Here is a 25,007-nt window from a genome sequence, read left to right as displayed (position 1 = left end):
ACCCCCTCTCAAGATGAAAGGTGGAGGATAACCTTGATAGGAAACTGGATAAGAAAGCAGATGGCAGAGTCTGTGAGCATTCTTATCCCTACCTAGGCAAGTAGTTCTGCCTAAATTTCCATGCTACTCAACTCTCACACAGTAGGCAATGCTGAAAGTAGAGCATGGGCCTAGAGTCAGAAAGATACATCTTCCTGAGTTCAAATCTGGCCTCAGACATTAACTGGCTCCATAACCACAGGCAAGTCACTTTACTCTGTTTGCCTCAGTTTCCTCATTTACAAAATGAGCTGCAGAAAGAAATGCCAAACCACTCCAGTATCTTTGCCAAGAAAATCCCAAATGAGTTCAGATCACAATCAGATCACAATCACAAAGAGTCAGACACAACTGAAAAATGACTGAACAAATCAACCCTCAGGCACAGACCCCCCCCCAAAAAAAAGAAGAAAAAGACAAATGGCACTTCTTCAAACCAAGCACATACATATATAAAAAGACAAAGGAAACACTACAGAATCCTCTATGAGCTGAATAATTTGACAGAGCCAAGGTTATCTAGAACTTAAACAAAAGAAATAGAAGACAGGGCTCTGAAAAACCACCAAGACCACATCTGCTTGGTTATACCAAAGGGACCTTCTTGAATCATCTCACTTAATGCATCATCATATATAAAACCAACTACCTAAAACTGAAAGGGATCTAATCCAGTCCAACCTCTCATTTTCCCAGATAAGGAAACTGAGCCTTAGAATGGTTAAAATGAGTTGCCCAAGGTCACAGGTATTAATTATTAGAGATACATTTTTGTCTTGTCCTGCCATTCAAGAATTGCATTAGTCTAGATAATCTTCCAATAGTTGACTAAGAAGGAGTAGACATTTATATAGAATCTACTATGTGCCAGACCTTGTACTGTTTTTTTAACATATTAATTCAGTTAAGCCTCACAACAACCCTAAGAGGTTGGTGCTATTTGCAGTTGAAGAAACTGAGGCAAACAAATTTTTGAAGTGAACTGCCCAGGGAAGTATATGAGGCTGAATTTGAACTCAGGTCTTCCTGACTCCAGACCCAGTGCCCTAACTTCTGCATCACCAACTGCCTCTTGACACTTATTTTTAAATAGCCTACAGTTAAATACCATTCCTATGTGTGAGGCACTGCCGGGAGCTACTTCTTGCCAAGGTATCTGTATAGTGCTCAACTACCCTGTCAATACTCTTGAGGTATCCTACCTCCCTTCAGTGGCAGTTTTGACTATTTTTGTCATTAGTACCATGTGCCTGAACTAATTACATTTCATTTTATATTTTTATTACTTATTATGTATGCATATGTGTTTTTATCTAGATATAGTATGTATAGATGTATGAATAGTATGTGTAAATATCAATGTCAGCTATTTTATAAATACTAAAGATATATTATTCATGCATTAGATAGATAGCTATTGTTTGGGTGACAGTGTGGTTTGGTAGATAGGGGTCTGTCTAACTTTGGAGCCTAGAAATTTGGTTCAGACATGTCTTACTTTTTGTGACCCAATTTGGGGTTTTCTTGATAAAGATACTAGAGGTTTGCTATTTCCTTCTTCATCTCCTTTGACTGATGAGGAAACTGAGGCAAATAGGGTAAAGTGTCACAATGCTAATGCCTGAGGTCCAATTTGAACACAGGGCTTTCTGATGCTGTATCCACTATAATAGCTCATTATCCCTGGAAACCTAAAAGATCAGAGTTCAAATCCCACCTCTAATATGCACTGATTGATGCAACCCTAAACAAGTCCCCCAAGAAAGCACTATAATTAAAACTACAAATTCTAGGGGAGCTGACCTATATTGGTAGAAGGAGTTTCCTCAGCAGGAAGTTCCCTATACCAGTAAAATCACAGGTGCAGCCCCTGTCCTGATCCCTTCCTTGTGTATATGTTGTCTCACCCTATAGAATATAAGCTCCTGGAGGGCAGAGACTGCTTGATTTTGTCTTTATATCCCTATTTCCTGGCATCCATTGGGAGCAGTGGATAGAGCGCTGACCCTGGAGTCAGGAATACCTGAGTTCAAATCCTCTCAGACATTTACTAGCTGTGTGACCTTGCTGAAGTCACTTAACCTCTGTCTCAGCTTCCTCACCTATAAACTAGGGATGTTGATACCACCAATTTCATAGGTCTGTTGAGAGGATCAAGTGGTGTAACCTATGTAAAGGTACTTTGCAAACCTTAAATCACTAACTAAATGCTAGTTATTATCGTTTGTTGATTGAGTTGATTGATCAACTTATGAATAAAGGACCTATAGGAATTAGTGTTATTTAATGGAGTAGTCATCTTTCATGCTTCCCTTCTCCTTTCCATCTCCATACAATAAATTGCCAAGTTCTATTGATTCTATTTCCAAGATATTTCTCAGATTTGTCCCTTCCTCTCCACTCTCAACTCTACCTTCAGACCCTCATTATATCTCACCCCCACTATTTTATATCTCTCTCCTAATTGATTTCACTATCTCTAGTCTGTAAACCATCCTTCATACAGGGGCCAAAATATTCTTCCTAATATAAGTGGACCATGTCAAGTCATAACTTCTACTCAAGAACTTTCAGGGACTCCCCATTATTTCTATAGGCTGGCATTTAAGTAACCTTCTTTGATCTGGTCCAGCCTAGCATTTTGACTTTACTACCCCCTTCATAAACTGTATTGTTGCCAAACTTGAAGACCAGATTTCCTTCATTTCTCACTCTGTCCACCCTAACTTCCAGGCCATCATATAGAGTATCTCTCATGTACAAAATGACCCCCTCCTAGTCTTCCCTTTTTGAAACATGTCTCCCCTCTCCATGAAGCCATCCATATGGCTCCCTAAACACCATATGGAAAGTGATCTATCCTCAAAATTCCCCCGGGTGCTTTCAACTAGATCTCCCTTTTATTTTCAATGACATACTCCCTGAAATTATACTTCTATACATTATCCTATTTTGCCCTCTCCTTTTTAGGATAAGTCCTATAAGGTCAGGGATCATTCCATTTTTTTCAATCTGTGTATCGCATGGCAGGACAAGACAATGCTTTGAACTGAATCAAATGAGATAATAATTATAAAATACATATAGTAATATATAAAAAGTTTGTTCCCTTCTTTCTTCTCCTTGAATTTCATTGAACTGACTGAGAGATAGCATAAAATGCTTTGTAACCCTTAGAACACTATCTAAAACCTTGTGATTTTAAAACCTTGTGGTTTAAAAAATCTCCTCATCAGTATCCAGTTGTACAGGGACTCTTTATGACATATGCTACTCTAAGGTCTCTCATCACCACATCAATCAATCAACAAATATTTTTGGAGATTTGAGTTCCCACAGCTCTGTGGAGAGATATAAAATTTAAAACAATCTAAAAGAACATATTATCTTGGCAATGACAATGAGATATAAGAAAGGCTAATGATACAAAGAAATATGTAATAATTGCCAAATGAGTATTACATATAGTATTATAGGAGTTAGGAAAAGCTTCTAAAAAGACATGAAGCCTTTATCATTCCCTTTCTACATTCTGATTTTCTTTTGAACTTTAGCAACTGACTAATTCCTTCAGGAAGCCTTTCCTGACCTCAGGCTTTTGAACTGAGAAAACACTAACTTTTCTTAACAAGTTTATCATTGTTATTTAGTATGTGTCTTAGTACTAGACTGTAAGCTTCATGCAGGCAAAAACAATGTTATATTTAAATTTTTCAAATTCCCCCAGTGCCAAGCACAATGCTTCGAACATTAGATACATAAATATTTTTACAATTAATTTGGATACTTAAAGGACAGAAAAAAAAATTGTCTTAACAGACAAGAAGGTTCTTCCAGATAAAAAAGAAGAGTATAAATTCAGAGATAGAAATGTCCAAATCATTTGTTTAGGGGGTAGGGAATACAAATAGATTAGAAGTAAGGGAGGAGGGAAGTGATGGATATGCAGGTGTGGACAAGATTATTGGGGGGGGGGGAGTTGAATGCCAGATTAAGAAATCTGGGGTTTATGACTGATGCTGAGTGAAGTGAGAAGAACCAGGAGAACATTGTACACATTAACAGCAACATTGTGAGACGACTGACTATGAAGGATTTGGCTCTTTTCAGCAGTTACAAAGATCAAAGACAATTTCAAAAGACTAGTAATAGAAAATGCTAACCATATCCAGAGAAAGAACTATGAAGTCTGAATGCAAATTGAAACATACTATTTTCACTTGGTTTTTTTTGTTTGTTTTCATGGGTTTTCCCTTTTGTTCTGTTTCTTCTTTCACAACATGAGTAATATGGAAATATGTTTAGCATGATTGTACATGTGTAACCTATGTTAGACTACTTGGCATGGGGGGAGAAAGGGAAAGAAAAATCTGGAACTCAAAAACTTTTTTAAAACGAATGCTGAAAATACCTTCACATGTAATTGGAAAAATAAAATACTATTTATTAAAAAAAGAAGTTTGGGTTTTAGTCTGATGATTTTTGAGCAAGGGATTAGTATGATGAAGATGACATTTTTAGGAAGATTAATCTGGTAGTGATGTGTGCAGAAGTCCAATAATTAATAAGCATGAATGAGGATCAAAGGAAAGGATTCTAAGGACTGTATGGTCCATCAAAGAAGCCTTGAAAATTTAGTCATTCAATAATTTCTTCTGGTCAGTAGAAAATAATGGTTATTTTATTCATTTTATGAAATCTTTTGTGGGAGGATGGGTTAGTTTGTTCTCATTTTTCTCTTTTTAACTGTAATTGATGCTCCAATTTATAGTACTAAACAAACCAAAAATTGATGATCCATTGATTCCCCCCATCCAAGAAAACAGGTCTGATCCTGTATCTTTCTATGCACATAATGTACCTGTTAATCCTCCACTTCTATGAAAACAGTAAGCCTTTCCTCATTAGATCTGGAGTTCATATAATCTGTCTGATAGCTTTGAAAATTAGAAAATCCTACTGTCAAAGTATCTTCATAAGTCTTTCCAGGAATCTGTGTATTTAGGGAAATAATGGTGATAATAGAAAGGTTCAGTATAACAGGAGCAAGACATTGACATTGCAGAATTCACAATTCCCTCATAATCTTATTTTCCATAAATGATGTGACGATGTGGCTAATTAGAAGGTTGACTTAAGGGTCCTGCTCTAAATCATTCAGAAGATGAAATCATATATAAGTGGCATGTCCATATTTTGCTAATGCCCACGAGGTGCTCTAGGTTAGAGCTAAGAGCATCCCTTGAAAATTTCCCAGCCAAATAGATGATTGGACTCAACTACTCCATTCCATCCAATTCCCAATTTATTTGTTCTCTTTATCCATATACATAGAATTATAATATCACAAGAACATAAACTTACTGCATATATACCTTGAAAAGCCCTCCCCTCTCTCATAGCCCTTTTCCCACAACAGACTAGGAAAAAATTGTATGAGATGAGATCTGATCTTTCATCTTTTTATCACTACTCTCTCTGCTCATATATATCATGTACAGGGAAGTGAGAAGGGGGGGCTCTAGGAATCAAGATATGTTATACACAGACTCAACACATAACCAGAATTTCCATTTTCCATGCCTAATGTGGAAGATATTGATGGCCTAATACAACCAATGACACCACCTTCACACCAACTTTCTCCAGTTTCACTTTCTATTACTTTCTCACTCTATATTCTCCCATTTGTGTACATCCAGAATTGTCTGATCATAATCACTACCTTTCATTCCCAAGTCACTAACTTCAGCTACTAATAGAAATTGGGTGGTACAGTGGATAGAACACTGAACTTGGAGTCAGGAAGACTTGAATTCAAATATAGTCTCAGATATTCAGTTTCTTCAACTATAAAATGGGAATAATCCTTGCACCTACCTCCCGGTATTATAAGGATCAAATGAGATAATATTGTAAAGCATTTAATTAATAAATACTTATCCCCTTCCTTTCTCCCCACTAACAGCAGTCCAGTCTCAAACTCTGAATTAACCAGTAGCATCTATAACACTATTTTCTGCTACTCCTAACTATCTTTAGTGAATTATAGACCCCTGTTTCTTCTTACAGACATACCAGGAATGCCTTTTTCCCCTTCTTTGCTCTTGATATAAGTGCCTAGGATGTTGCAGGGACTTTGTAAAGGCTTATTCCCTTCTACTCTTCTGCCCTTCAGTTTTGAGCATCAACTCAAAGTTTACCTGAAACATGAATTCCATCGAGAACATTCAAGGGCAGTAGGGAATAAGGAAAAATTTTGGATTAGGAATCAGGTGATTTAGGTTCTAATCCCAACTATGCCACTAATCAGTTGGGTGATCTTGAGCAAGTCACAACCTTTTGGGTATTATCTTGGTAAGGACTCAAAAGAATAAATAACACTTGGATGGACAAAGTGTAGAAGGTGTTGAGTCTTTCTGATGGAAAGTCAATGCTCAGAAGCAGTGATTGCTACATTGAAATATCTTCCCCCTAGGACCTAGCCATTTAGAGCAGGGACAACTTTTTGCCTTTCCTTGTATCTCCTGCCCCCCGAACTTAGGAAATGGCCTGCCACATTCCTTTTAACAAATGTTCATTTGTTGATTTGACTTGACCTTGGACAATGTCCTTCATGCAACTGACACTTGATAAATGTCTGTTGAATTGATCCAGGCCGTATAGGTTCAGTGCAGTACAGTGGAAAGACCTCTGGAGTTGGAGAACCTAGCTTCAAACTTAATTCTGATTATTGCTACCTGTGTGAATTTGGGCAAATAATTTAACCTGTCTGGGCCTCAGTTTCCTCATCTGTAAAACGAAAGGATTAGAATAGCTGATCTATTAATTCTCTTATAACTCTGATCAAGGGTTATTAATCTGGGGTCCACAGATATGTATAGATAGACTTCAGAACTCCATGAATTCAGATAAGGGAAAAAATATGAATCCTTACCTGAAATTTAGCATTTTCTTAGATTATGAATATGAAAAACAAATCACAATGGGATTATCAGTACCTGTGAATTTCTCACCAACACAATTAATTCACAACTGTTTTTATGTGACATTGTAGGTATAGATATCTCAAAATATCATTTATAATCATCATTACTTTGAAATTACCATAGCTAGGGACAGCTAGGGACAGCGTAGTAGATAGAGCACCAGCCCTGGAGTCAGGAGGACCTGAGTTCAAATCCAGTCTCATACTTGGTACTCACTAGTTGTGTGACCTTGGGCAAGTCACTTAATCCCATTGCCCTACACCCCCCAAAAAAATTACCGTATCTATTAGATTCACCATTAGCTCTCACATGATTCATATCTTCCTGTCTATAAATGCTATTTCAATGTGGCATTTAAAAATATTGTTCTGAAAAGGGACCCCATAGAAATCACTGGTCTGAAAAAGGAATCCATGTCACAAAAAAGGTCTACAACTCATTGACATTTCAGGGCAAAGGGTACAAATAAAGGGGGCAGCAGGGAGGAACATTGTGGGGAGTTCATTACTGAATGGAAGTTCAGATAGTTCATGGAAGCCACTGGCATTTCCACTGAGTTTAAAATAGACAACATGGGAGGGAAGGGAGGGGAGCCAGGAATAATTCAACATGTACTCCTCTGCAAAGTTTTCCTAACGACCTTAAAAAAGGTTAATTTCCAAGGTATTTACTATTTATATTGCTCATTTGGTATTTACTGCATGCTACCTTGTATTATATATTATCTGTTCTCACATCTTGTTACTCTCAAATAGATTGTGATTTCTTTCAGATTATATCTTAAATTTTATTGTATCTTCCACAGAGCCTAACACAGTACATTGTGGGGAAGGAGCTGGAAAAAAAATAAGACGAAGTAAAAATGCAAACAGGACAGGTAGGTGACAACGTAGATAAAGTGCCAGGCCTGGAGTCAGGAAGACCTGAGTTCAAATTTGCCCCCAGACACTTACTAGCTGTGTGACCCTGGGCAAGTCACTTAACTCTGATTGTCTCATCTGTAAACAGGTGAAAAAGGAAATGGCAAACCATTTCAGTATCTCTGCCAAGAAAATTCCAAATGAGATTTTGAAGAATTGGACAAGACTGAACAATAACAACAAAAAGCAAATGGATGGAAATTTCAGCCCATCTTCACATATAGGCCATGAAAAGAATCATAAGCTCATAGAGCTAGAGTTGAAAGAGAACTCATCTAGTCTAACCCTCTAATTTTACAGATGAGGAAAGTGGGACTCAAAGAGCTTACTTGCTCAAGATCAAATGGCAGGATTGGAATTCAGACTCAAGTCCTGTGACTACAATTTCAACATTATCTAATATGCTACATTGCCTCCAAAAAGCAAAGGAAAAATTGGAATCATGGCTTGGATGTGTGTGTGTGATAGATTGGAAAGGAAATTAAATAAGCTCCCAATGACTCAGATCACATCTTTGGTCCTGATCAGATTCAGAAAACCCTTGATGCAACCCAAAAAAGAGAGAAAAGAAACTGCATTAGCCCTAGCTTATTCCCCAGACTGGGTTCTCTAGACAGCTCATGGTTTACATTTTGGCAGACTGTACTAAGAACTTGTTATCTAGTTCTACTTGAACATCCCCTTTTCTTTTTTCCCCCATTCAGATATCATTCATGTGAGTCTTGTTCAAACCAACAATCCATTAAAAATCTCTGAAAATAAAAGCCAAACCACAGTTGTATTGGCATGGGGAAGCTGTAGACCTCAAGTCTGTTTACTGTATATTTCTTGATTCAGAAGGAACACAAACACAGTAGAGAAAATACTACAAAGCATTATGTAGAGACAGCTTTTGTGCTTCAGAAGAGCAATGGATACATTAGTAAAAGTTTTTTTTTTCTCTTTGATGTAGAATAGGCTATCTTTTTTGTATTAAAATGGGAGTTAACTTTAAATAAATAAAATTCAGCCTGTAGGCTTCAGAAAACTAATGTTGTATTTCGACAGTGTCATTTCTCTGATCCCTGAAAGCATTATGGGAGTTAACTTGGACCTTCATCATGATTTTTCCTTTATGGCATATAGAGCACATTATTTTTTCATCTCTGTTTTATTGATTTCCCTCACTCCCTCCCACCTTTGCTGTTTGCCAGCTGTTACCTCTGCCCCTTTCTCTCTCTATTTCCATTCCCACCCTACTCCCCCCCCACACAATGTGAGGAGGGCAGGCAAAGAGCACCTTAAACAGTGTCTTTGGCTAGGGGGCAATCATGGCCATTGGCTGCCTTTATTCTCCTTCCTTAGGTGAAACTGATACAGAAAAACCCCTTCTCTGCAGGGTTCTTTCCAAAAGAAATGTAATTCAAGGGCATAAAACTTACATGCCCTCACAGGAAGAAATCAGCATGAGGGAGCCATGCTCTTCTTTTGAGCTACCTAACAAATATGTGCTATTTGTAGTTAATGTATCTTTGGTTCAAGAATTCTTAACATTTTTTTTGTCATGGACTCTTCTGACAGTCATATGAAGCCAATTCTTAAAATATAAATATAATAAAATGCATAGCATTTCAAAAGAAAACAATTCTATTGAAGTATAATTATCAAAATGTAAAAAACATAAAATCAGTATCACAGACCCCAAGTTAAGAACCTCTGCATTAGTAAGACTAGCGTATGCTATATCATGCTTCCCCAACTCCTGTTATACAGGAACCTAACAGAAGAAAAATAATGGGTAACAGTTGTCATTTTGTCCTCCACCACCACCCCAAGGGAGCCCATACAGTTCAAATACCAGGTGATTGGGAACTGACATTTCAAGATCATGCATGGCTCTGTTGGATAAAAGCAAAAGTATTTTTGGTGCATACACAGACAGAAACTTCAGAGAAGTATATTTAGTAAGGGAAAAAAACAAAAGAAAAATGTGTTTCCTGACATAAAGTTCATTCCTGAAATTTTCTATCATTGAGCATCTTTAATGGTCCAAAAGCTACTTCTCCCAACTGGGAGAAAGACCCATTGGCCTGAAAAGCTTTGTAGTAATTCCCAGCTGAGCAGGAAAGCTTCTTAGAGAAGGAGCAAGATTTTATTAAAGCTAGGAAAATTCCTAAGCCCATAGTTCAAGCCCCCAGAAAGATCAGTGGCACTCCTTAGAGAGTAAATAAAATTGCCCTCAAAGTTTGGCAAGATCCATATCTCTTCCTGCCGAGGAGGTGATGACTAGCAGAAGGTAAGGCTAGGGATGGTACAAGATAGATGAACAGCACCTACAGCAACCAGGGGAAAAAATCTGGACAGTTATGTCACTAAGTTATCCAATGAAATATAAACCCTTTAAGGAAGAATACTCTTGTTCTTGCCTCTGTAATCTGATTTTAAAAACACTTCAATAAATAAACAAATCCAGAGTTGAGTTGAAGGTGAGCTGAAGGGCATACATATAGGAGTTTGGAAGAGAGGACTAAATTGAGTAGTAGCCTTTCCTTGAATATTTTCGTGTTATCAAATGTTTTGGCATTGAATTTCATTTTTTATTTTGGGCTCGTTGAAATTTATTTCTCTTTTGGCCACCTTCCTTATTTTCTGTCTCCACTGCAGCACCCAAACACTCTAATTGGCTTTGGATGGGACAAACAGGAGGTGTTGCTCCTGGCAGGATGGAATTTCCTGTCCTGTTGATTGATGGATTAATTTTTATTGAGCACACTGTGCTCCTAGCAGTATTTACGGAGGATTCAAGATACAGCCCTGGCTTTCTAGGAGTTTGTGTTCTAATGGAAAAAAGAGACAAACAACATATTGAAACCAGCTTCCCATTTTCTTCCTAATTTTCTCACCTGTATTCCCTTTCTCTCTATCTCTGTCTGTCTTTCTGTCTGTCTCTCTGTCTCTGTCTCTCTCATAATTAAAGAAATAAATGAAGTAATTAAACAGTTTGGGTCCTTATATTACTTCTCCCTCAGTCTATCACCATCTCCACAAGGAAACACAAATTCTTTTCCATTGACCATCTCTTGACCAAATTCATTGGGTACCTCCTCAGTTTCTCAATTTCATTTTGCTTGTGAAGCTATAACTTAAATTCCCCTTTCCTCACTTTCCTTTCCCTCTACTCACTCCTCTGTGTGCTACAATAAAGATACTAATAGAAAATTCCCAAGTCTCCATCCAGCCAGGAGGGAGAAAGCAGAGTTACTAATAGCCCCCATCCTCAGACCTCAGCTCCAAATGAGAGCACCAAAAAGGATTATTAGCCTGGCCCTTCAAAAATGAGTAAAAATTCATTAGGACTTATCAATAGGCAATTAAAAAACTATTTCCTGATGCAAAATTATTTATTTCTTAGTTAGACCTGCAAACATCATAGGATTTTGAACTGGAAGAGAACTCAAAGATCAATGAGCCCAACTTCTGTTTTTTTCAGATGAGGACCCTGGAACCCAGCTACACAGCCACAATTTGGACCCAGGTCATTCACTTCAGGGATTTTTTTTCTTGCATCATACTGGCTCCTTTTTAGCTTACAAGATTTTATCTCTGGCAGAGAAATACTACCCTATTCTCCCCCAAACTAGCAGATTTCCCCTCAGATTTCTGATTGTTATTGTTGGTGGTGGTGGTGATGGTGTTAATGTGGTACAGTGGATAATCTGAGTTCAAATTTGACCTCATATGCTATGTGACCCGAGACTAGTCACTTAACCTTGTTTTAACTGCTTTAAAGAACTACAGAGAATAATAGCATCTGTGAGGTGGGAGAGACCTGAAGTCAGATAGCCTCAACATATAATGCACAAATGTACTATCTAGCATCTCTGTCCTTAACATTCAGCTTCTACCTAGTGATGGGAAACTCACTACTTCACTATGTAGACTGTAATATTTTCAGATGGTTCAACATTGTTTGGAAATACTTCCTTATTTAAAGCTGAAACTTGTTTTCCTATAATTGCTACTTGATCCTACTTTGTCCTCTGAATCTACCCAGAATGTTCAGACTCTTCCAAATAAACCTTTGGAATATTAGAAACTTCCCAAACTTCCCAAATCTTTTCTTTTTGAGTTCCTTTAACTATTCCTCTGGAGAAGTTATTTCAAAAAACCCCACATGCTTATTACCCTTGTCTGCATCTATCCCTGTTTGCGAATATCCTACCTAAGGTGTGACATTCCACATTGGTCCCAGTATTCTTAGATGTCAGGAAGATTTGTGTTCAAATTCTGACCCAGAAAGTCAGTAGCTCCATAACCCCAATTAAGTCACTTAAACCCCCTTTATCTCAGTTTCCCCAATTGTAAAATGGGTATAATAATAGTGCCTACTTCCTAGGGTTGTTGCATGATCATAGTGAGATAATATTTGTAATTTGCTTGCTTCCTTCCTTCCTACTCTAGATATAGTCTGAGAAGTGAAGATTATGACAGAGTTGACAGGATACTGTTCCTCAATAAGATTTCATTATATGACTGATGCCTATTGTACTAATAGGAAAGGTCTGGATCAGGAAAGAGAGAGACCCCCCCCCCAGTTAATATTGCTAAAATGAGTTGATTTTCCTCTAAAGAGTCAGAGTCCTCCAAACACAAAATTCTCCAGGCACAAGAGATGTGGGTTTGAGGGGGGAGCTAGAGAGGGGAGATGGGGTTCAGTGATCAGTGAAAAATGAATGAAATAGAACTTGTTAGATATTTTTTCCAAAAAATACTCCTTTTGAAGGCCAGGCAGTCAGCTTCATTTGGTGGGCAATGCTACCCTCTAGTGTCCAATAATCATGAGAACAAATTTTAATCACAAATCCATACCTCTCTTCCAATAGATTCCACAGCTATTTGAGGTAGTGCTTTTTAAAGTCCCTGCCAGTTATAAAATTGTAAAGAAAATTTGCTAAATTGATTTCATTTTATGTCCTTAACATAGAAATGTTGACCTTTTCCTGAAATAGATCATTGGTAATAAATGAAAAAGAAAAGCCTTTGTTCCTTAATAATAATCCTTCTCATCTCCATGTACTCTCCAATGACCCTCTCCTTGTTCTCTTACACTTAAAAATATAATAATAATAATAATAATAATAATAATAATAATAGTAATTATATGGCACTTGCTGTGTGGCCAGGTATTTTACATTCATCTCATTTGATCTTTACAACATGGGAAATCAGTGCTATTATTGTACAGAAGAAACTGAGGCAAACAGAAATGAAGTGACTTGGTGAGGCTCACAAGGTTGGATTCAAACTATTCTTCCTGACTCTAGGTCCAATATTCCATCTACTGAGCATCCTAGTGGCACCTAAAAATAAAAGATATCTTTTGTCCATTCCTTTGTAGCATCCAAGGGAAACTTGACTGCTTTGCCTACATTGTTCAGGCTCCAGCCACATCAACATGGAATCATGGCATAGTGAAGAGAAAGTGGAATAACACAGCCATATATTTATAATAAAAGCTCAGACTCATATAGCACTTACTTAAAGGTTTTAAAAACACCTCACATATCTTAATCTCATTTGATCCTCCTGACAACCCATGAAGATAGGTACCATTAATATCATCTCCAGTTTGCAGATGACAAAACTAAGACTAAGAAAAGCTAAGGGATTTGCTCAAAATTTAGATAATAAATGGCCAAGATGGGATTTGAACTTGTGTTTTTCTAACTTCACATCCAACACTTGATCTTCTGCACTTTTACATACCTTAGATCATTTGATCCTTATTACATTCCCGTGAAATTTGTAAAGTCTTATTAGCCCCATAGTTTATAAATATGAAAACTACAGATCACAGAGGATGAGCAATTTACCTAGAGTCACACAGTGGGTAGGTAAAACAGTCAGAATTTGAACCCTAGGCTTTTGATTCTAATCTGATGGTGGTGATGTTCATCCTTAGTTTTCAAAGAGGACCAATGATATCATGGGTGATGTCTTGTTTTATGGTTGAATTGGATTTAAGTGATGAAGTCATCAGCCTCACTTTTTCTTCCAGAGTCATCAAAGTCCAGTGGCAGGACAAAAGTCAAGATGACTGGTGATCTTCAGAACGCAGTAAATGACCTTCAATGTCTGACCAAAATCTGACTGACCAAGCTTCAGATACCTTCATGGTCATTGGAACAAATTGTTCTCATCCACCCATTCCAATGGGGGTAAGTCTTCACATGCTTGGAGTAGATATCTCTCTAATTCACAAACAGGTTCAAGGCCTCAGTTACCCTCTACCTAGTTTAGATCATCTGCCAAGACAGTTTACCAGAGTATGGCCATGGCACATACTATAGCTTTTTGGAGGCACAGATGAGAGTTGGGTTATAAGACTCCAAAGATGAATGATCACAGCAGAGGTCCTAGTCCTCCTGGAACACCCCATAACTAATCTAATATATGGTCTATTACAACATACTAGCTTTCACACGAGTTTTCAGGGAGTATGTGTTTTTTGATGTTTCTCTTCTTTGTATATGCAATTATTTTTAAAGATTGCATCCCAATAGATGCTCTTTTTTATTGTTTTTTTTTTTTTGCAGCACTGTCACTTCCAAAGAAGGCCTACCCCATATCTAAATGGAGCCTTATAACACATAAGTACAGTCAAACAAATTATTCAACACATTGGTCATGTCTGAAAATGCCTTATTCCACCCCCCTAGATTACCTCCTTTCTGCTAAGAGGCATGTTTCACCATTATTCTCTGATGTCATGATTGATCAAAGTTCTGAAGGGGTTTTTTTAGCCATTATTTTCCTTTATATTACTGTGATCATAATAAAAGTTGTTCTCCTGATTCTTTTTATTTCATTCTATATCATTTTGTGAAATGTTCCATGGTCTCTTATTTCATAATAACCATGGACCTGAACCAATGGACCAGCCTAAATCAAATCTTGTCCAGAAGAAGCATAAATGTAGTTTAGTAAACTTTTTGGTGTCATTCCAAATTATTTTCCAAAATAGTTGAAAAATGACAACTCCACCAACAGTGCCTTCACATGCCTGTCTTCTCATATTCATGCCGACATTTAACTTTTTTCATCTTTGTCAAGAATATGCACTTAAGAGAGGCTTTTATCACCCCCCTGTTAGATTTGTGGCACAGATAGATGTAGATATAATTATGCAGATAAACCAACACATTTTAGATTTCTTAACCTCAGTCTGAAGAGGACAAAGAGAACCAGGAGATAGGGTAGAAACTTGTTCTATTATTGTTTTTCCACTTAAATCCCTACAAATATGCAAGCAGGTTTGTGTCTGGGAAATATGGCATCTGATCCTATCCAATTGAAAAATACAGAGGAACTCAGGAATTCATTCTACATCCCTCACTTTCAGCCTTTGCTCATACTTTTCCCTCTTCTTGGGATGCCCTAATCCACCCACTCCCTTCACCTCTATTAGTTGAAATTCTCCTCAATCTCAAGACCCAGGTCAAATTTGACCTTCTCTGGAGAGTTTTTCCTGATTTCCTCCCCAACTCCTACATCTCCAGCCTAAAGTACTCTCTCCTTCCAATGAATCTACTTGTACACTGTGCCTCACTTCTGGAGCCTATTATGTATTACAATTATTTCTATAGCTATCTTGTGTCCTCCTGTGGTCTGAAAACTTTTTGAGAAAAGAAATCATCTCTTAATCACCTTTATATCCCCTTCATAGACTTGGGAAAGTGTGTCTTGTTTAGAAAGCATTCAATTAATGTTGGCTGAATTTAATCAAATAGTAAATAAGAAAATCTGTGGATATATGAGGACCATTAGTTGGGCTGATGTTAGTTGTGCCAGTGGAATATTCACATTTGTGTCTGACTGCATATGCAACATAGACCAGTCTTTCACATTTGCTACAGGGGCTCAGGTACACTATTTGAGGCATGCATTAATACTTCTCTTCAGGACAGTATATCCAAAAGGGGTAGCCTATTATCTCTGCTACCGCCAGCTCAACTTAATTTGCAAGAGATGCTAGAGTTTACTAGTTTTGATTCTCTCCTTCACTCACAAATAAGGCTATGATTAGTGATAGTACCTTACTATTCTAAATTCTATTGGTGAAAATTATCTAATAAACATTAGGAGTTTCAGCCTATCTTATTTGATTCCTTTTCATTAGAACAGCATTTATGGAAAAAGACAATCATACTTTTGTACCCTCCTATTCTGACCTGGCTAGTCAGAGCCTTAGCTGACCTAATTTTACCTACCAACATTCTTGTAAACTATAAACCAACAAGCTTGACTTTGATCTTTAACAAAATTCTAGAAGTATTATTAAAGGGGTGGTTTGTGGGCATTTAGAAAGGAAAACAGTGATCATTAAGAGATTCATTGAGAACAGGCTATGCTAAATTAACTTCATTTCTTTTTTTTTTTACAGGCTTACAACCCTGGCAAATCAAGAAATGTCATAGACATGGGATGCATTACAACCAGCCCAAGAAGATGTCTAGAGCTAAGAGATGAAATTACTTGTCTGTGAACCGCCAAGAGGCCAGTATCACTGGGTCAAAGAGTACAAGTTGGGAAATAAGGTATATAAAGACTGGAAAGGTAGGAAGTGGCTAGATTATGAAGGGCTTTTATTGTCAAAGAAAATAGTTCATATTTGCTCCTGGAGGTAATGTAGGAATGAATGGACAATAGTTTTTCTAAAAAAGATCTGGGAATTTTAATGTACCACAAGTTTAATTTGAGTCAACTTTACAATTTGGCAGCTAAAAACAATAATGCAATCTCAGGCTACATTAAGAGAGGCGTAATATCCAAAACAAGAGTGATTGTCATCCCAGAGATGTTCTCTGTCCTGCTTGCATAAGATCTGAAATTTTCTGTTCAGTTCTGAGGGCCACCTTTTAAGGAAACTAGTGACAAATTGGAGTGTTGAAAGGAGAGTGACCAGATTGGTGAGGGGTCTGAAGGCTACGTGCATATGACTCAATGGAAAGAACTTATTTCACCAAGCTAAGAGAAAAACTTAGGAAGAATGTGACAGGTGTCGTCAAATATTTCAGGGGCTGCTTTTGGATTTATATCTTGGATTGGATGCTTCTCACAGAATTTACCCACCATTCAAAGACAAAAAATCTTAGAAATATGATATAAACTTAGATATTATATTTTATATTTCTATGATACTCTTTTTTGCATACAAATAATTCATAGATATAGAGAATTCTTCTTTGCAACTGTTATGCATCTATTAAGCTTAGAAAATTTCTGGGCCACTGAAAAGTTAAATAATTTACAAAGGGTCACATAACTAGTATGTATCAAAGGTGAGAATCCTTCTCCCCTCTCTGAAATTATTTAACTTTATAATACATTTTCAAATATTTTGCATGCATCATCCTACTTGATCTCTCTAACACTTGTATGAGATTGAAAATGCAGGGTTTATTTTTCTAATTTTATAAATGAGGAAACAGGAGACCCAGAGTGACTTCCCCAAAGTTACTTGACTTTAAAGAAGAGAAACCCAGGTCTTCTGACTCCAAGGGCAGTACTCATAAGACTAAGATAATCTCTAGAATTTCATTTAAATATGCCAACATGACAAAAAATGTAGCATCGAGAAGATTTGCTCCATGTTTTCTGACTGCTCTTCCCCAGGAAATTTTACTCCAGGTAAATATGGCTGGAATCCAACATTTCAATTCCCAAGTATTTAATCACTACTTGCCTGGTTGACTAAATGTGTCATAATTACCAAGGTTATATAGTAAAGGAAAAATGTGCTTTTTTCCCAAATTTGTATAACCACAGACTGACTCATTAAAATGCCAGAAAAAATATTGGAGAGCAGATGGGGAGTGAAAAATTTTCAAGGAAATTGAAAATTACAATAGGCATTGTAAGAGTTTAACCTTTATCCATCACAAAATTCTGAAAGTGAGCCTAAAATAGATATTATATTTGGGCCAGTGACATAATCAGGGCAAAAAAAAAATTCTGGAGTTGATAGGAGAGGTATTAAGGCATGCTCTATGCAGCACTGAGTTTTAAATGAATGACTGAATTCCAAGGAGTTCAAAAACCTCTCCAGACATTTTGGACTATTTCAAAAGCCCATGAGATATTCCTGATAGTCCCCACTGAGGTCTTCTGAGATGCCTCTCCTTGAAAGAATGAATTTTTGTTGTTGTTGTTTTTTGCAAGGTTAAGTGACTTGTCCAAGGTCACACAGCTAGGCAATTATTAAGTGTCTGAGATTAGATTTGAACTCAGGTCCTCCTGACTCCAGGGCCGATGCGCTATCCACTGTGCCACCTACCTGCCCTGAAAGAATGAATTTTGTAAAAGTTCCAAATTAAGCAGTGGCTCCCAAGTTTTGAGGCTCTTCTCTGACTGGTCAATCTTCCAAGGAGACCTCAAAGGCAAGCTGACTTCTTGGGTCCTTTAGCAATAGGTTCAGTAACTTTCTGTTATTTTATCGATCATCATTCATTCTTTCAATGAACATATCCTGTTCTATGGCAGATGTACAAGAGACACAAGATGCCCCACTGGAGTACCAGAGAAGAATTCCTAACCTCACACAATTTGGGGAAGATCAAGTGACGTGATGCAAAATTCATGCTACCATAATGCCAGGGGCCCAGAACCCAACACTTCATTGGAGAGGGAGATGGCTGCATCTTGAGTTCCACCTCTTGACCCACTAGGTCTTGCCCCAGGACTGGCCAGGAGGACACCCCGCCCCTCCTTCCTACCTTGTTGAGCCTCCAGAAGCTGTGAACACCCACTGTCACCCCTCAGGGGCTTGTGGAACCTGGACAAGTGAGTGGGAGCATTGGGGTGGGGGATCACAGTTGGATAAAATGATACAATAGTGAAATAAACTTTCAACTCGGTGTTTTTGTTATGCATAGAAAAAAAAAACATTTTGGCACCTGAGAATGCTCAGGGCTGGGTAATTGTCATCAGTGTTCCCCATAATATTTTAATGAGCTGAGCAACTGACAGTCCTGTGAGAACACACGGCTTTTGTGACTGGTGTTGCTAAGCAAAAAAAAGTGTATAAAAAGCATGTCACTCCCTTCTTAAAATTCCTCTAAAACATAAATACTTCCAAACTGCCACTTGGATTTACAGAGACAATTCCTGTCAGCCCTTTCTTTCCTCTCCCCAGCCAGCTCTCCTCAGATTGTCCTTCTCCTTCCTCAAAGTGGTTGAATTCACTTCCAGGCTCCTCATCTTATTCATATATGTGGGTTCATATATACATGTAGGATGTATGTATATACCTATGTGTATGTGTATTATGTATATGTGGTGTGCATAATATTTATATATGTGTTTGTGTTTATATAATTATATATAATTATGTAAATTATATAATTATATATTTTACAAATATAAGAATTAAGAGTTTTTCAGTCCAGGTCTCTTCTACCAGGGAAGGTAAGCTTCTTTTCTATTTCTGTCTTTTATTCTTTATAGGATCATAGATCTAGAACTAAAAAGGTCTCCAGAGGTCATCTAAATTTAACCCCATCATCTCACTGATGGAGAAACTAGACTGAAAGTGGTTGGTTGACTTTTCCAAGGTCAAAAGGTAATAAACATAAAGAGAGGATTTGAACTCCACTGTCATTGACCCCATTGTCAGTGTTCTTTTCATAATATTAAGTTGTGTCTCCTCCTCTTCCCTCGCATCAAAATTTCCTCTTTCTGCCTCTCAGTACTCATCCCAGGCTCGCTCTTCTCTTCTGTATCCTTATTTCTCCATATATTTGTCCTTTTTCATTATTTCTCAAACTGGGAGTACAGGGCACATCCCTAGTGGGTATAGGATCCCAGATGTAGGGAGAAAATGGATCTTAGAGACTATCTAGCCCAACCTACTAATTTTAGAGAGAAGACTGAAGCTTAGGGAGTTTGTGATTAGCTCAAGGTCTGATGCCAAAATCATCATTCTTCCAACTTCACTGAGTTCTAAGAGGTCTATCAAACCTGGGGATAGAGAGTTCTGAATAGATACTTAGTGATGCCAACAATGAATCATTTACTCCAAGAACAGGGTCATATTTTTCTTCTATCTGGGTCAGCCATTAGAATCAACTCTGATGCCAAGAAGCTGCCACTCCTTGTAGTGGTTTGATATTGCTGCTGTTGTTCAGTCATTTTAGTCAAATTTAAGGGAAGGAATAACTAACTTATAAAGTAGTTTGAGCACAGTTCTTGTAAACCATAGGCCTAGAACTTATTAAATATCAACTTCTTCCATGCTGACCTTTACCATCCTCATCATTTCTCACACACAAAATTCTATCACCCTATCTCCATGCCTTCACATTGACCATCTTCCTCATATCTACCTCTTAGAAGCCTTAGTCTTCAATACTCATCCCCAAAGCTCTCCCTGTATGAAAATGTTCCTGATCTCCCATGATCAAAATTGTTATGGGGTCAGGACATTTTTTTCTAACTCTAGTGCCTAGCATGTTTTTTAGCTCATAGCCACTACTTAGAATGCTTGTTGATTGACTGATTGGATGATTGGAGCTGGCAGAAACCTAGGAGGTCATCTAATCCATCGTCCCCATTTTATACAGGAGGAAACCAAGACCTAGATGTGTGTCACTCTATTTCCATTATTCATTTCAATGTACCAAAAATCATTTCTCCTATGTCTCTACCAAAACGAAATATGTACATGCTCAGAGTCCTAAAAGAGAAAATATAACAGAGGAGACCCTGAAAAATAAGATCATGATAAAAATGATTATTAATAATAATAGCAATAATAGTTTATGTTCATATAGGATCTTATATCCTTATAAGGATGCTTAAAGTATGCTTTTATGAACAATATCCTCACACTCAGTCCCTGCTCTCAAGTAGCTCACAATCTAATGGATGCCCGAGGACAGCTGTCAGAAAAAACCCCAAATATGCCCCATCCCATATTTATGTCATGTGGCAGAAGCTTATTTACCCTATCCTTGTTCCATTCTTCAGTTCTTATGACTAGGAAGGAAGCCATTAAGTCTTCTGATTTCAAGTCCAGTGACTTGTTTGGTTTGGTTTCTAACAAGTGATAGTCCCTGTGCCAGAGGAAGCATGGGTCAAATTGCTGGTTGAAGTTCAGTCTCTTAATGATTCTTTTAAGAAATAGCTATCCTCAATACTGCAATATGAGAGCCCTTTTTCAATTCTACTTAGTTAACTCCAAGGGCTTCTACAATTTGTTGTGGGTCATCAAAAGGTTATCTCTATACAGAAGCAGGTTCAAGTACAAAGTCAATTATCTTGTTACTCTGATAACAACTTGCTTTCAGAACCATAACCCAGAAGCATGTACATCCTTTTTTGCAAAAGTGTTTTTCCTATTGACACAGGCCTTTTTGTTGGATTGGTTTGTTCTTTTTTTTTAATACCAGCTATATGACCCAGAGAGACTTAATCATTTTCCTCATCAATAAAATTGGGGATAATAACATCTACCTCACAGAATTATTTATGAGAAGCAAATGAAATCACATATGTATGATTTGCAGAAATCACTGTATTATATATTATATTATAAAGATTATATTTAACCTTAGAATATTAAATAAATGTGAATGCCATTATTATTATTTTTTTTATTCATTTTCAAATTCAGTAGGAATGGACCCACTGCTCAGCCAGTTGATAAACAGTGGGGAATGTTTTCATGAAGCAGACTGGACTGGGTGCTTGGGCTCAGAAGCATCTCTCAGATAGGTTTACAAATGAACAATGAGAGGTTAACTTGACAGATTGGGGAACTAACCACTGGTGGTCCTCTCCCAAGCCAGCATATACTTCTTTTGTTTGATAGCTGAAGGCATTTGAAGAGACGTGATTCTAGAAGCATCACCCTCCCCAAAGAGTCCTAGGAAATCAGTACATGAGACAATGCAGAATGGTTGCTATTTCCAGAGAGCTCTCCTGAGGTCCAGGGCAGTAATGTAGGTGCCCCAGTTCCCAACAGACTCTTGTCTTGAAGTGACACAGACACACAAACACCTACAAAGCAGCACATGTATAAATCATGGGGATGGTTTGGACTGTCTTATTATCAAGATTTAAGACACTTAATAAAACACATTTGGCAGATTCTGCAGTCCCTTCCCTCTGTGCAGCCCAAAGTACTTTAAAAAAAAAACAGTCTGACTGACCTGAATTCCTCAAGGCAAAGTTTTAAAGTGAACATTATCAATCAGTCTACAATATTTTTAAGAGGTTTGGGTCAGGGTAGCTAGGAGGTATGGTGGATAGGCCCTGGAGTCAGGAGGACCTGAGTTCAAATCCAACCTCAGACCCTTAGCAATTACCTAGCTGTGTGACTTTGGGCAAGTCACCCAATGCTTTACCCCCCCCCAAAAAAAATCAGGGGGAGGATAAAGGGCCAATCTTGAAGTCAGAAAAACCTGGGTTTAAGTCCTGTGACTTGTCCTAGCAATGTGACCCAAGTAAGAGTCTTGACTTCTCAGAGTCAATCCTCTCTAAGACTTGAGTTGTTATCTGCATGGGTGGAAAGTTTCTGTACTTGGAGTCCCTTAGACCTGCTGAAATGGTAGTCTGGTCCTTAAAAAAAACAAAATCGTATAGACAAGAAAGATTTTATTTGAAGGTGATTTAATAAATGAATTAAGGGGAGTAAATGAGTTAAGGCATATTGGTGACCTGAAAAGCAAAGAAGGAAATACAATTAATGGGAACAGTAAAGTAAAAATGCCCTTAAGACCTAGGAGAACAAAAATTGGGACATGGAACTGGAAAAGAAAGAGCCCAGTGGGTTGAGCTGGAAAATCTTGAGAATCTTTTTCCCTCTTGATATTTTAATATGCAAGAAAAATGAGTGGCCACTGTACTTCCAGACTGTAGGAGATAGGAAGACCTAATATCAAAACAAACAAACAAACATGTTATATATATATATATATATATATATATATATATATATATATATATATATATATAAAGAACAAATGAATGTGTCAAATAGTGTCGCAAAGACTTGCAGAAGATTATATCATACAAAAAACAGCACCATCCGTGTTCTTCCCATTTGAATGAGAAGGCAGTGACAGAAAAAAAGAGATCTAAACTTGGTTTAATTCTAGCGGAGGTACTGACTGAAGGAAAGTTCAGTAAGGAAAATCAAAAATAAGTCACATAATTAAACAAACCACCAACAGACAACGTCCTTAAAGATCCATAAAGGAATAACAATCTGAGTGAGATTCTGTTTTTTTTTTCCATTTTCCTTTTGGTTATCTCATCTGCAGTCTCTCTCTCTCTCTCTCTCTCTCTCTCTCTCTCACACACACACACACACACACACACACACACACACACACACACACACACACACACACACACACACACACACACACATACTTACACTTCACCAGAACACATGGAACTCTGCCTATGTAGCATGTTATGATAAAATCTTTTACTAACACAATGACAAAGTCTGAGGGCAAAAAGATTCTGACAAGCTAGAAGACTGGACAAAATCTAATGTAACTAAACAGGTATCGATATAAAATCTTAAGCTTGGGTTTAAAAATTCAACAACATTCATCTTTGATGGGGACAGTGTGACTAGACAGCAAGTTATCTGGAGGGAAAAAAGAATAAGTGAAAATTTATTTATTAAACTTTTCCAGTTCCTACTCTTATATTATATTATGTGGCTGCACAGAAGGGGAATCTGGTGAGTCAAACCATAGGGAAGTAGATTTCCACTCTTTCCAGTGGCAATGGGAATACTGATTTGATTATGGTTCCAGAATTGGAAAGAGTGGGGAAGGGGAGCCTGACAAGATGGTGATTGGGATGTCAAGAGAAGCATGGCTGGAGCTGGCACTGAGGCATTCACCCAAAGGGGTGGGTGGGGGGCATGTCAAATAGAGCAGGTATCCCAGACATGAAAGTCATCAGTCCTCCTGGGCAGAGTGTCCCCTCATCTGTAAAACAGAAACAGCAGCATCTAATCCTCAGTTACTTGTCAAATACATTGTACAGTGCCTAGATGCAAATGTTAGCTTTTAATAATAATTAGTTAGCCTCCATGGGCCTCAAATTTCTCATCTACAAAATGAGAGGTTGGGGACTAGATGATTTCTGAGGTTCCTTCTAGGAGAGAAAAAAGGAAAGAAAGGAGAAGGAAAGATTATCCAAGTTGATTACAAAGGTAGATTAGGTCACAAGATAGGTAAAGATAGGTAAAGGAGGTCATATTTTATTCTGGAGAAAATAGAAAGTCATTGAAGTTAATTCTTATGTGCAGATGTGATCCATCCTATTTAGAAGAGTCATGGATCACCTCTGGCAGCAGGGTATGCCAGGGCCAGGAGTGGTTAGAGGTTGGAGCCTGGGCAGAAGTCATGGATGTTAGAAATGAGAGGTGTTGTAAGGGTGGAAGCAGCCAGAGCTGACCACTGATAAGATGTGTGGGATAAAGAGGAACAGGGAGTCCTGGATAAAGCTGTGGTTACAAACCTGGGAGTCAAGAGAATGGTGCTTCCATTGACAGAACTGGGAAAGTTGGGGAGATGGAAGCATTTGAGGGGAAAATAATGTGTTCAGTTTTGATTGTTCCAAGTCTGAGATATCTCCAAGAAAATGTCCAACAGGCAATTGGTGACATGGTACTGAAGTTCAGAAAAAGAAGATATATAGACAGACAAATAGTTACATTTGTACATGCATTCATAAGAGAGACAGAAGACTATAATGTTTAAACTTGGTCCCCAGAACAGAGATGAGAAAATTATTTTCTATCCCTTCTTTGTAGAGGTGGGCACTTATGAAAGTAGAACATACTGCCAGGTCTATGGATGTACAAACTATTTTTGCTGAACTATTCTTTTATTGTTAGAAGGGATAGTTCACTGGGTAGGAGGTGGAGAGAGGGATATATTAAAAAAAATGAACAAAAGATATCATTACATTTTTTAAAGATAAAATGAGATAATAGTACAACTCTTTACAAGCCTCAGTGTAATATAAATGTTAGCTATCATCATCATCTTCA

This window comes from Macrotis lagotis, chromosome 4, assembly GCF_037893015.1.
Source record: "Macrotis lagotis isolate mMagLag1 chromosome 4, bilby.v1.9.chrom.fasta, whole genome shotgun sequence".
In the NCBI taxonomy this organism is placed as follows: Eukaryota; Metazoa; Chordata; class Mammalia; order Peramelemorphia; family Peramelidae; genus Macrotis; species Macrotis lagotis.
This window is presented reverse-complemented; position numbering follows the sequence as displayed.